This window comes from Bidens hawaiensis, unplaced genomic scaffold, assembly GCF_021521415.1.
Source record: "Bidens hawaiensis isolate Kalapana, Puna unplaced genomic scaffold, B.hawaiensis_p1.1 tig00018651_1, whole genome shotgun sequence".
NCBI classification, from domain to species: Eukaryota; Viridiplantae; Streptophyta; class Magnoliopsida; order Asterales; family Asteraceae; genus Bidens; species Bidens hawaiensis.
Window position 1 is genome coordinate 43,653 of NW_027492821.1, and position 13,450 is coordinate 57,102.

General features: G+C 36.6%; 1 protein-coding gene across 1 annotated transcript in view; it reads left to right on the top strand.

Moving 5' to 3' along the window:
- Positions 1 to 13,450, top strand: part of LOC143556573 (nucleolar protein 56-like) — a 191,625-nt gene that overhangs the window by 9,309 nt on the left and 168,866 nt on the right. The gene's annotated exons all lie outside the window — the stretch shown is intronic.

A 13,450-nucleotide genomic window follows, 5' to 3' on the forward strand; every position in this document is an offset into this window, starting at 1 on the left:
TGAAAACTTATTGGTATATTGGTTTTAAATAAACCCAGTTATCACCTTTTGGTCGTTGCCGGTAACAAAATTGGCTGGTGACACTCCCACTTGTTAACATGTTTGCTCCCAATGATCCGTGACTAACAGAAGGGTAACGCCGTTAGTCTTTAGATGATGTGGCCTGTCAGCTTGTCAAAAATGGTTCTTATGTGGTAAAAACATGGCAAACCTCACCGACGTCATCTTCGACCACCACCCACAAATGGACATAAGATCCTTGCTTAAACTGGCCCTAGGTACAATCCTCTCATTTTTTAGCCTTTTACGCTGTTTTCTACATCTAATTCAGAAATCAATTTCCGCATCCAAACTAACCCCTAAATCCCCTAACAAACAGTTCGAATTTACATGTACGATTTACCCAACATATTCACCTACGATGTCATCTAGAACTACGGAATTTGAACATCTTAATAACACGAAAAGATCCGAATCCGGGTCGTATGTTACTAGCTCTAGGAAATGTGGTTATGAGATATGAGACTGATAATAGTGAAGATTACCCAAAATATGTTGTTTCTATTTTCTTTCTATTCGTTGTTTCTATGTATATTTTTTTCTTTTTGACCAAGGTCAAACTCTTTTTTCCTTATATTTCAAGCACAAATGATTTGCATAAATGTCACAAAATCTCCTCAATTGCTATCGTTTACCATTTTGATACAAACATAATGTTATATTTTAAAAAAATGTTTTATCTTACCACGTTTTATGACTTAGGGGATTACAAATATAAAAACAACAATAAAATCCATAATTTGTTTGTAGTTTAGTTTCTTGCCTTCTAAGAGCATTCAAAGCCCATTCCATATATTTATCTATATAATTTAGCTAAAAAACATCATTTCATAAATTTATTTATCATTTTTCAAAAATCTCTCACATTCTATTCCCTATTCATATCCATAAATTCTTTTTTAATTATTTTTATCTCCTTTGTCTTGTTATATAGTATATGATGATTGGGCAATAGTTGATATATTATACGCTATGGATCAAAAGTGAGACCTTAAATTTAGGGTTTTACTTTAGTTGCCATATAACTCATCCACATAATAGGGAATGAATTGGAGAGGTGATTTTGATGGTTCTCAAAATTTAACCTAAATTATATAGGTTTGACAACTTTAAAAAATAAGTTGTGAATGCTCTAATATAATAATAAGTATACGGTTACATAAATGCTTATGTTGATAAAGTTGATCAGCATATACATATACAAACACACATACATTTATATATGTTAGTCTAATAGCCTAAGTTAACTTAGTAAAACTGCATAAGGGAGGAAACGCAACCCACAAGAACCCAGCAAACATCTAACCCACATACAATAACCGAGTCAAAAAAATGAGTTTTCCGGCCAAAAACGTTTTTCCAGCGACCTGCAACTAACGGTGTTAGAATTCTGTTGGTCGTGGACCGCTGGGAACAAATATGATAAAAGGTGAGATTGTTATCAGCCAATTCATTAATTAGGACCGACAACGATCAAAAGATAATAGTTGAAATTAATAAAAATCAATATCTTATTTTAATAATTGTCCAAACCTTAACTATTACCTTTGAAAACTAAATAAAATCATTCGGTTATTGATATGTTAACGAACAAATGGATGTCCACTGAGACACTATGACAGACAAATGGTTGAACTTAGGGGTTATTTACTTGATGGGAGTAACATAGATATGTTAACGAACAAATGGATGTCCACTGAGACACTATGACAGACACAAATGGTTGAACTTAGGGGTTATTTACTTGATGGGAGTAACATAATTTTAGCATAATCAATAAAAAATAATATACTTTATCATAACAGTTTTATAAAACAGGGTCCCATTATATGGCTTTAATTTAATAAAATGTGATAACAAAAGAGAAAATAAAGAGAATATATAACCTTTTTTTTTAATTATTTATTATAGTGAATAACAATAGTTAAGAAATACTTCACCACTTAGCCCAAAGTACTCTATCATGACCATCTCTATGATTACATAAATAAAAACCTTCTTCTGTTACTGTCCAATAAATATCATTGGGTATAAGCGGATCCGATCCGAGAAAAGTAGCAACATCATCATTGAACAACCAAAGGCCACCTTTTTTAGTTCCACACCAAAAATTTGCATAAAAGGTTGTGGTACGAGCAACATTCTCGCAGAAATGAAGGAAATATTCAGGGCCGTTGTAGGTGACGTCATGATATCCGAAATCATCTTGTTCCGAAACTAAATGGAATGTCAGTTTTGTGTCGGTAGCGTTGGTGGGTACGATAGCGTTGAAGATATGGAGGTTCCAAGATAGGGTAAATGGCACTATGCAATGTTTGCCGTTGGTTACGCAAAAGAAGTATTGGGCACATATCAACAAAAGGAATAAAACCTTTTTCATTTTAATGTCCTAGCTTTGTGAGATGGTTTCTTAGTTAAATTGAGAGGTAACTCTTCTATTATATATTCACCCCTAGTATGAGTTTAAGGTAATTTAATAAATCTATTATATATTCACCTTCAAGAATGAATTTAAGGTAATTTGATAAATCTATTAGATATTCACCTCCTAGTATGAATTTAAGGTAATTTGATAAATCTATTATAAATTCATCTCCTAGTATGAATTTAAGATAATTTGATAAATCTACCTATACTAATAAACAAAAATAATAATGATGATGTGTCCTAATCACATTCAATCATAACTTTAATTTTAATCATATTTTCTAATCTCAACTCTCCTTAATCCATGCTATCCATGGGTCATGGGTCAAATTGGTATGACCATTACTTGTAACTCATATGAAAAAAAGTATTTAATGTCATTTAATATCATTTCATCTAATTTTGCTAACTTTTTCTATCACATTACATGTTTTAATTAAAGTATCTATGGGTCCAATTGGTATGTCACACTAACTTTTACTATCCATCCGATTACATATAATTTAACTATTAAATATATAAAGTTTGACATGATTTATAAAAAACACATATAAACCATTGAATATCTATAATAAGTTTAAAATCAAATAGTGAATTATTAAATTAGTTAAGTAATAATTTACGAACTATTATCGTATAATAATTGGTGACCTATGTTTATAATAGATATTTAGTTATGTGTGTACTTCAAATTCCGTTGAATAAATACAATATTTATAATTATAATCTTACAATTTGTAAAACACTATTTAACTTACATTCGTATTGATCAGATAAAACATCTTTAATATATTTAGGTAATCACCAATATTTTATTTTATGTCACCTTAAAACATTATTTCAATCTTAGAAAAATGAAAATTTAAAATATGTAGCATTTGAAGTACGTGTGTGTGATAATATTAAAATTAATCCGTAAATTAAAAAGAAAATCCATAAATTACGTATGATTAAATACCTAAATTTCGGTAATTTAACAAATCCCGTGTAATACACGGGTTCAAAAGCTGGTCTTCTATATATTCACTTCCTAGTATGAGTTTAAGGTAATTTGATAAATCTATTACATTTTCACCTCCTATTAAGAGTTTAAGGTAATTTAATAAATCTATTATATATTCACCTCTTTGTATGAATTTAAGGTAATTTGATAAATCTATCATATATTCACCTCCGAATTTAAGGTAATTTGATAAAGGTAGTGTTATGTAATACGATATGACATGATATCTACAACATCATAAGACCACAAAATAAAATATAACATATATACACAGGGATTGGCAAGCATTAGTCGATTCGGTTCCGTTATAAGCTAAACCAAACTAGTAACTGAGATTACAGATTTTTGATTTCATTATGGTTTGATTTTAGTTATTGGAAAATATGGTGCCAACTTTAAATGTATGTGAATTTAAACTAATTTAAGTTGATAAATACAATTATAATTTTGGTCAAATAAAGTATTAGAATTTTTTAAATTTATGAAGATAGATTACAACATTTGATATTGTATTTATATATACAAAAGTAGAACAAAACTATTGTAATACCTCGAATTTTCTAAAATATATATTTAGTAATATTAATATCCTAGTTAAAGACAATGAAAATAATTTATGGATTCTGTAAGGAAATCACACATTTAGAACCAATTATATACATGTAAATTTATGGAAAATGTTAAAATATAAAGCGATAAAAAAATGAGAAGCGTGAGAAAGACTTATGCTAATAATAATAATCTCTAAAAAAAATTCAAGAAAAAGAAAACCATAACTCAAAATATAAATAAAAAAAAAGTGGAAAAACCAATTCAATTCTTCTGAACTAATTCATTATACCCAAAATACTCTTGTCAAACCCTTTGCAATAAGCCAATAACAAATGTGACCAGTTTAGGTCTATACACATCATGGTTGCACTTTAATTGACATAATCCAACCTTTGATTCATTTCTCGGCTCCTTTTGTTGGTATATCAGTTATTTGAAGATTAATATGAATGATGTGTGATTTACGGGCTATTGCTATTTGTTGTATATACCAAGTTGGGTTTGTTCATGATACGGCTTAGTATAAAGTGACAACTTCAATTTTTTTTCTGTATGGATTACCAGTGGTATTACAGATTTGTATATAACCTTCTGCCGCCACGTCTAAATAACAACATAATTAATCGTTCGATCAAAATATTATTTTTGTTACAATTTAACATAATTTAAAAGTAAGGACACACCCTACACCATAAGTTTTGTCTCCGTGAATTGTTTTTGAAGGAACTAAAATTTTCAGAAGTTGAAGCAAATTCCACTACTTTTTTTTCCTCATATAACCAATTTAATTCTTCCAAACCTGTTCATTTTTTTTTAAATTGAGAAATATTTTTTATTATATAGAAATATAGATATTACATCAACATAGCAGGTAGGCGGACAACAAGCTGCGCCGCCACCCCTTTCTGAATTGCAAACCCTAACCTGCTAAAGACATACCCCTGCCCCTTTGGAGTCGACACATTGCTATGCACAACCCGTTGGACCCTGGTTAGGAAACGGATAGCTTCCGGTGCCAAGGAGCCAAAGGTATAAAAGCCAGAGGGACAAAAACATGTTGGTTCTCTTCGCAGGCTTTAGCATGTTTCTCCACCTTCTTCGTTTTAGCCCTTTTCATTGCTTGCCCAGCTACAAACCCATTATCCCTCAAACCAGCTAAGGGAGATACCCCTGTGAGGTCAACACAAGCGTGTTTTCCCCCGGCCCAACCAAAGACGAGCAAATCTGCCGGTCGTAGAGTGGATCTCCCTTCCGCGTGGTCTGTAAGGAAGTTTACGGGGGCTTCCTTTTTAGCTGATATCCCAGCTCGCCTTAAGATGTCCCAAAGAACGTCCCGCACCCAATCATGTCGGTATTTGAACCCAGGCATCTCATTGCAATGAACCGCATGCTCTCCGAATTTATCCAGGCAACCCTTACGGCAGATCGGACATGTTTCGTCTTCTGGGTACATTGGGACCATCAAACGGTACTTAAGAATGGCCCTATACTCGACCGCATACATGCTTTGGCCCAAGCCATCAATCGGGATAACGGTCAGAAAATCTTGGGCATGAGGACCTTGTAAGCTGTCACACCCCCAATCTAGGCCTAGGAGTATGATCAATAGTTGGTACCATATTTGGTAAATAAATCAGAGTTACGGTTATTAGCAGAAGTCTTATAAAAACATAAGGATCGATAATATAAATATTTACATTACAAAATACGAGACGAAAGTCTCGATTTGTTTTACTTGTTTATAAGTTTACAAAAACCACCATGTTTTAATATTTACATAAAACTATCCGAGCCATCGGATACTCGAGCTTCTTCGTCCTTCAAGCTCTAATCCTGATTACCTGCAAAATGTTAAATAAAATACGTCAGCAACGAATGCTGGTGAATATGCTGACGCTAAAATATTTTATTTTACTTAATCATCCCTCGAGACCACGTAAGCCTCGGCCCATCTTGGCTTAGGAATAATTAAGTTAAACCATCATCATAAATTCGAGTCTCTGCACTAGGTCACCTCAGCGAAACACCACAGCGTTTATGACATAACTTAGGTACCATAAATATACACATGGCCATTCCTCACTCGGACGTAACTTAGGTCCGGCCCATCGTGGCTGGAGGTCGTGACCAAGCGTGGTGTGATGTGCCCACCGCGTTCCACATATGTAAGGATCCAGACAAACGTATACCATAGCCTGAGGGCTGGCTTATACTCTTATTTATAATGTTTTTTGTAACATCACGGGAATTTTGGGCCAAAAATGACAACTCTCCAAAGTTAAGGGACTAATCCTGCCAAATTCAAACTCCAAAGTTAAAAATGAAAAATCTGTTTTCTTCTCCTATCGCGCTACGCAATGGGGAGAAGGGACAAGCCATCGCGTATCGCGATGGGGCTTGGTCAAACCTTCTGGAAGGGTCAACAGCGATACGCGATCGCTGGTTGGACCTACGTCATCGCGTATCGCGATGACGTGTCCCGACACCTCTGGCACAAGACTGCCACGCGTCCACACGTGGCACACCTCTCGCCACGTGTCCCGACACGTGGCACATCGTCCGCCACGTGTTAACACGTGGCACATCGTCTGCCACGTAGCAACACGTGGCAGACCTACGTTGTGACTGTGCGTAGCTACATCGCGCTACGCGATGGGTGACTAGGAGCCTATCGCGTATCGCGATAGGATCCAAGATTTTGCCTATAAATAGCAGGTCCGGAGTCTTCACAATTCACACCAAAATCCAGCATACAATCATCTCACTACTCTCTCACTACACCTCGAAATTCGTGCCAACGATCCACCTAGAAAACCGTGCCCGATTCCTCGATAAACGTGCCATACCTCGATATTCGTACCACTCACCGACGACGTTCCGATCAAGAAGGTGATCCCGTACCTACATCCTGACGATCATCTCGATGTGCGTGCCGTGAAAAGTTGGTGTCTCGAGAAGCGTGCCGAAGTGAAGTGGCGATCAAAGCGAGTGTTGAAAAGATTAAGTGGCGTAGAAGTGCTGCTCGAGTATCTAGGAAATATTAAGCCGAGGAAAGGTAAGGCTTACTACCCGACTAAAATAATAATAAAATATTATAAAGGCTTAATGCCCTAAGTCGGAATTATTCTCGATGTTTATGGAAAGAAATTATATAACAAAGAAAAGAAAATAAAGAAATATGGAAGTGTGTATGTATATATATATGTGCGAAATATATATGATTCTTTGTTATGAATATTATATAAGTAATAAATGATATTCTTATATGATAAAAGAAAAATAATACATTTCTTAGAGAAGAAGAAACGTCGGGTTTTTATAATAAACTAAAGGTTTATAAATATTACTTTTAAAACTAAAGGTTCATCGAGATAATAAGATTAAAGGTCTTAAGCCGGATTGTATATCCGACTAATAAAAGTTATACTCGTACTATAGGTGCGAGATAGCAAGAAAGATTATGCAAGGACGGTGTTAGAAACCGATCCCGATCAAAGGTGAATACGCCCTACTTTTAAAAATTTGTTTTCAAATAAACAAACATGTTATGTGTAAAACTTTACATGAGACTAAGTGTCTCTAAAAACATTATTAATAAGAGTAAAAGCCTAGCCCTCAGGCTGTAGTATACGTTTGTCTGGATCCTTACATATGTGGAAAAATGCGGTAGGCACATCGCACCACGCCTGGTCACGACCTCCAGCCACGATGGGCCGAACCAAAGTATGTTCGAGTGAGAATGACCTTGTGTATATTTATGGTACCTAAGTACGTCGGGATGCTGCGGTGTCTTGCTGGGGTGACCTAGGTAGAGGCTCGAGTTTATAATGATATTGTTTTAACTTTGTTATTCCTAAGCTAAGATGGGCCGAGGCATGCGTAACCCTCGAGGGGTAACAAAGTAAAAGAAAATATTTTCGCGTCAGCATATTCACCAGCATTCGTTGCTGACGTATTTTTATAACATTTTGCAGGTAACCAAGATTAGAGCTAAAGGACGAAGGCTCAAGAATCCGATGGCTCGGATAATTTTTGTTAAATGTTAATATAATTAAAATGGTGGTTTTGTAAACTTAAAACAAGTAAACACAAATGAAACTTGTTTCCATCTTTTGTAATGTAAATATTTTATAACTTTGATCCTTAAGTTTTCAAGTCTTCCGCTAATTAACCGTAACTCTGATTTATTTACAAATGTGGTACCAACTATCGAGTCACACGCCTGGGCCTAAGATGGGGGTGTGACATTTTTAGAGACACGTAGCCTCATATAAAGTTTTACACGTAACACGTTTGTTTGTTTAAAACAAGTTTGTAAAAATGGGGCGTATTCACCTTTTCAATAGGATCGGCTTCCAACACCGTCCGTTAATCTTCCTTCGCTATCTCGCACCTATAGTACGAGTATAACATTAATTAGTCGGATACACGATCCGGCTTAAGACCTTTAGTCTTATTTATCTCGATGAACCTTTAGTTCATTATTTAGTTTACTTTAAAACCCTTAGTTAAAAAGTAATATTTATAAACCTTTAGTTTATTTATAAAACCCGACGTTTCTTCTTCATTAAGAAACGTTTTTTTTTTCTTTTATTATTTAAGTATACTCATAATACTTAAATAATATATTTCATAACAAAGAATAATCTTATATATATATATATATATTCATACATATATTATATCTTTTCTTTTCTTTATTTTCTTTGTTATATCCTTCTTTGATTTTCGAGAATAACTTTGACTTAGGGTATTAAGCCCTTTCAATATTTATTATTATTTTGGTTGGGCATTATGCCTACCTTTATCGGCTTAGGAATACCCTTCACACTCGGGCAGTACTTCGACTCTATCTTTCTTATCAATACTCGCTTGATCAACCCTTGGCACGCTTTTCGAGACACCAACACTCTTGGCACGCACTTCGAGGTAAATTGTCGGGACGTCGGACAACACCTCCTCTTAACTTGGAATGTCGACGGAAATTGGCACGTATATCGAGGTAATAGGCACGGAAAACGAGGTTTCGAGGCACGTTTATCGAGAGGGATCGTTGGCACGTAACTCGAGGTAGTGAGAGAGTAAGTATGTGATTTTGAGGTGTGTTTGGCTTGAACCCGTGGCTGCTATTTATAGGGCTGATCTTGGACTCCATCACGGTACGCGATGGGTTCCCTGGCTCACCTATTGCGTACCGCGATATAGGGTTGGTGAGTCACAGGCATAGACCTGCCACGTGTCGACACGTGGCAGGCGCCGTCACACGTTGTGACACGTGGTAGCAGGCGCTGCCACCGTGTGCCACGTGGCACACGTGTCACGCTGTGTCAGACACCCTATCGCGGTACGCGATGGGTGTCTTTCTTGACCCTTTCGCGTAGCGCGATAGGTTCAGAAAACAGATTTTTCATTTTTAGTCCCTGAGGTTTGGAAATTGGCAGAATTGGTCCCTTGACTTTAGAAACTTGACATTTTTTGCCCGAAATTTACGTGATGTTACATCAGCATTCAATAACCGCCTTCTGTCGGGGGGACAATCCAAAAACTTCTCCCAAGCTCTGAGCGATTTTGCCAAAAAGGGCATTCGCCAAAGTTTTTTTAGGCTTTGGTGGGGCGGTGTCCTTATTAGAGAAACCGCCAATGTCAAAGTCTGGGAGAGCGCCATTTAGGCGTTCCAGGGCCTGCACGTAGTCTGATTCCAGGTCGACAACTCCGCTATTCCTTAAGATGTGATTCTGTAGCTTCCAAGACTGAGCCCTCGACGCTACAAAAGCGTAAACCCCAACATCATGAACCGAAAGAAGGCCTAAACCCCCAAGCGCATCGATAAAGATGAAAGTCGCCACTGAAGATCACCAAAGAACGGGCCTCCACATACAACTATGTCTTCGATGGCTTCTCGAAGCCCCTTATCAAAACAGGATACCGCATCATCCATCATATGGGGGTGGCATGTTCATAACCAAAAAAGCAACTTAGCAACCCCCATGCAAGATCTAAGTAGGAGGAGTTCGATCTGGGGATCCCTAAGGCAAGGTAAGAGTTTCATAAGATCAACCGCACGAGATGCTCTCCGTCTCGCCAACTCCTTAATAAAGTAGGGATCTCGACTAACAGCCCCTCCAAGGAGGTTTACCCCTCTCTCTGGTCTACCAATCCCACTAGGGAAAAGCCCATCTTTGACTTTCACCCCATTACACGCTGGCCAAAAAACATCGGTTTTCTTAATATTAAGTTGCAGCCCCAATGATGGCCCTTCCGAGCTGATAATGTCTAGGGCTTTAGCGACTTCATTGGCACCACCAATAATAGTCCCATCATCCAAGTACCAAGCATGAAATGGGAGGCTACAGTCATTTTGTACCCGGAGAACAAGAGGGTGTAATGCTAAGGCAAAGAGGAGAGGCCCAAGGGGGTCTCCCTGCTGAACCCCAGTAGTAGCCCATATACAATCATCACCAACGTACAACCTAGTCGGCTGGGCATAAAGGAACTAGACCCATAGATAGATAGACGGGCAATGATGATGAGTATGTGTCCTTACCTTTTCATTATACCCAAAATACTCTTTTGCCAAATCCTCTTCAATAACAAATGTGACCAGATTAGGGTTACACGCATCATGAGTATGTGTCCCCACCAAAGGACCAATGGCTGCACTTAGATGGATATAATCCAACCTTCGATTAATATGAATGGTGTGCCATTTACGGGCTATTGTTCTTTGTTGTATATACCAAGTTAGGTTTGTTCATGATACAGCTGAGCATAACGTGTAAAGGTGACAAGTAAATAAGTAACAACATTCTGCCACCACGAGTAGTTGTTTAACTAAGTAACAACATAATCGTTCAATCAAAATATATTATTTTTGTTACAAGTTAACCTTATTTAAAGGTAAGGACACACCCTACACCATAAGTTGTCTATATGAACTGTTTTTGAAAGAATTAAAGTTTTCAGAAGTTGAAGCAAATTCAACTACTCGTTAAACGCTGCTTATATAAACATTTAACATGTAAAAAAATGATTACAAAACCTGCAAAATATCAATAATAATCTATTTTTTATAAAAGAAAGATTACGCGTTGATTATAAAACCTTAACTATTAACTTTGAAAATTGGAAAATTGGTTTTTATCTGTCCCAGCTATTGCCTTTTGGTCATTGCCGGTCCTAACTAACGAATTGGTTACTGATGGTTCCAACTTTTAAAGTATTTGTTCCTAACGGTCCGCGGCTAACATAATCCTAACGTCGTTAGTTTCAGGTCGTCGGAAAACCGTTTTTGGCCGGAAAAGTCAATTTTTTTGCCAGAAAACATCACCTGAACACCGCCACCACCATCAATTGACTCACCACCAACCAACCACCATCACTTAAGCACCGTCAACTGATTCCGACGATGGTTCTAGGGTTCCGACGACCTCAATAATTGGGGCTTTTACCAGAAAAATGTTTCTAAAGGTACGATACAAAGTTATCATGATGTTTGGGACAAAATTGTTGAGTTTTCCGGAAATATGTGTTTTTTCTGGCGACCTAAAACTAACGACGTTAGAATTCTGTTAGTCGCGGACCGTTAGGAACAAATACGTTAAAAGTTGAGACCGTCAGCAGTCAATTCGTTAGTTGGGTTCGGCGGTGACCAAAAGACGATAGTTGGGACCAATAAAAACCAATTTTCCTTGAAAATTTAAAAAATCATTTGGTTATGGATGTGTTGACGAACAAATGGATGTCCATTGAGACACTCACACGTACACAAAGGTCGAACTTAAGGGGTTATTTACTTGATGGGATTAATCAATCAAAAAATAATATATATCATCATAACAATTTTAGAAAACAAGCTCTCATTTTAGTTTCGTCTTGATTCTGATTCATAATATGTTGATCCAAACTCAAACATATGACTTTAATTTAATAAAATGTGATAAACGCACAAAAAAATAAAAAGAATAACCTTTTTATTATTTTTTTTATTATGAACATGAATAACAATAATTGTTAACAATTACTTCACCATGCAGCCCAAAGTTTTTTATCATGACCGTCCCTATGATTACATAACCAAAAACCTTCTTCTGTAACCGTCCAATAAATATCATTGGCTATAAACGGATTTGATCCAAGAAAAGTTCCAACTTCGACATTGAATAACCAAAGGCCACCCTTTTTAGTTCCACACCAGAAATTTGCATAAAAGGTTGTGCTACGACCAACATTCTCACAGAAATGAAGGAAATATTCATCGCCGTTATAGGTGACGTCATGATACCCGAAATCATCTTGTTCCGAAACTAAATGGAATGTCAGTTTTGTGTCGGTAGCGTTGGTGGGTACGATAGCGTTGAAGATATGGAGGTTCCAAGATATGGTAAATGGCACTATGCAATGTTTGCCATTGGTTAAGCAAAAGAAGTATTGGGCACATATCAACAAGAGGGATAAAACCTTGTTCATTTTCATAGAAGGATTCTATGAAATGGTTTCTTTAGTTAAATTGAGAGGTAAGTCTGATTATATATTCACCTCCTAGTATGAATTTAAGGTAATTTGATAAATGTAATGTGATCTGATGTGATACGAAATGATATGATTCGATACGATATTAATTTTAAATCCAAAAATGGTGTCTATATATTGATGTATCCAGCTGCAAAACTCTAACCAGTATTGAAGTGTGCACTTGCACTGAAAAATCTCACAAAGTTGTATTACAAACCGCCCTACATAGATCCATTTACCTGATTATATACCTGAGTAACCCGACATATTAGTTTGCTTGGATATTTTATCTTATTTGACTTTATATGTTCATCATCATCATCATCATCGTACTCAGTATATCCCACCAATAGCAATGCTATGGTAGGGTCTGAGGAGGGTAAGATGTAGACAGCCTTACCTCTATCCCATAGGGATAGAGAGGCTGCTTCCGGTGAGACCCCCGGCTCGATAGTAGTTTTGCATCAAGCCTTGGACATAAGGCACATAGCACTCAATCATCGGGACACCGGCTGATCGGTGCATGTGCCTTTGTCTTTCGGCTATCAACGTCACCACATGATGCCTGATTAACCTTCCGCCACTTTTAACGTTATTTTCACGAGATTAGTAAAATAACGTCAAAATTAGTGCAATTTTACTTTTGCCCACCCGAGGGTTCACACATATATACATTATATGCGCGCACCGCAAGCAGGGCGTTGACTTTATATGTTGTAGACGATTATTAGATTATAGGCGACATGCAATAACATAACTTGAGTGGTCACGAGAAAAATTTTGGTATTTAAAATTTTGGTATGAAATATGTTTCTAATCTTGGTACGTGCAGTGGCGAAGCTTGGACGAAAATGTCGAGGGGGCAGATGAAAATACGCATTAAAAAAAACCATAAAC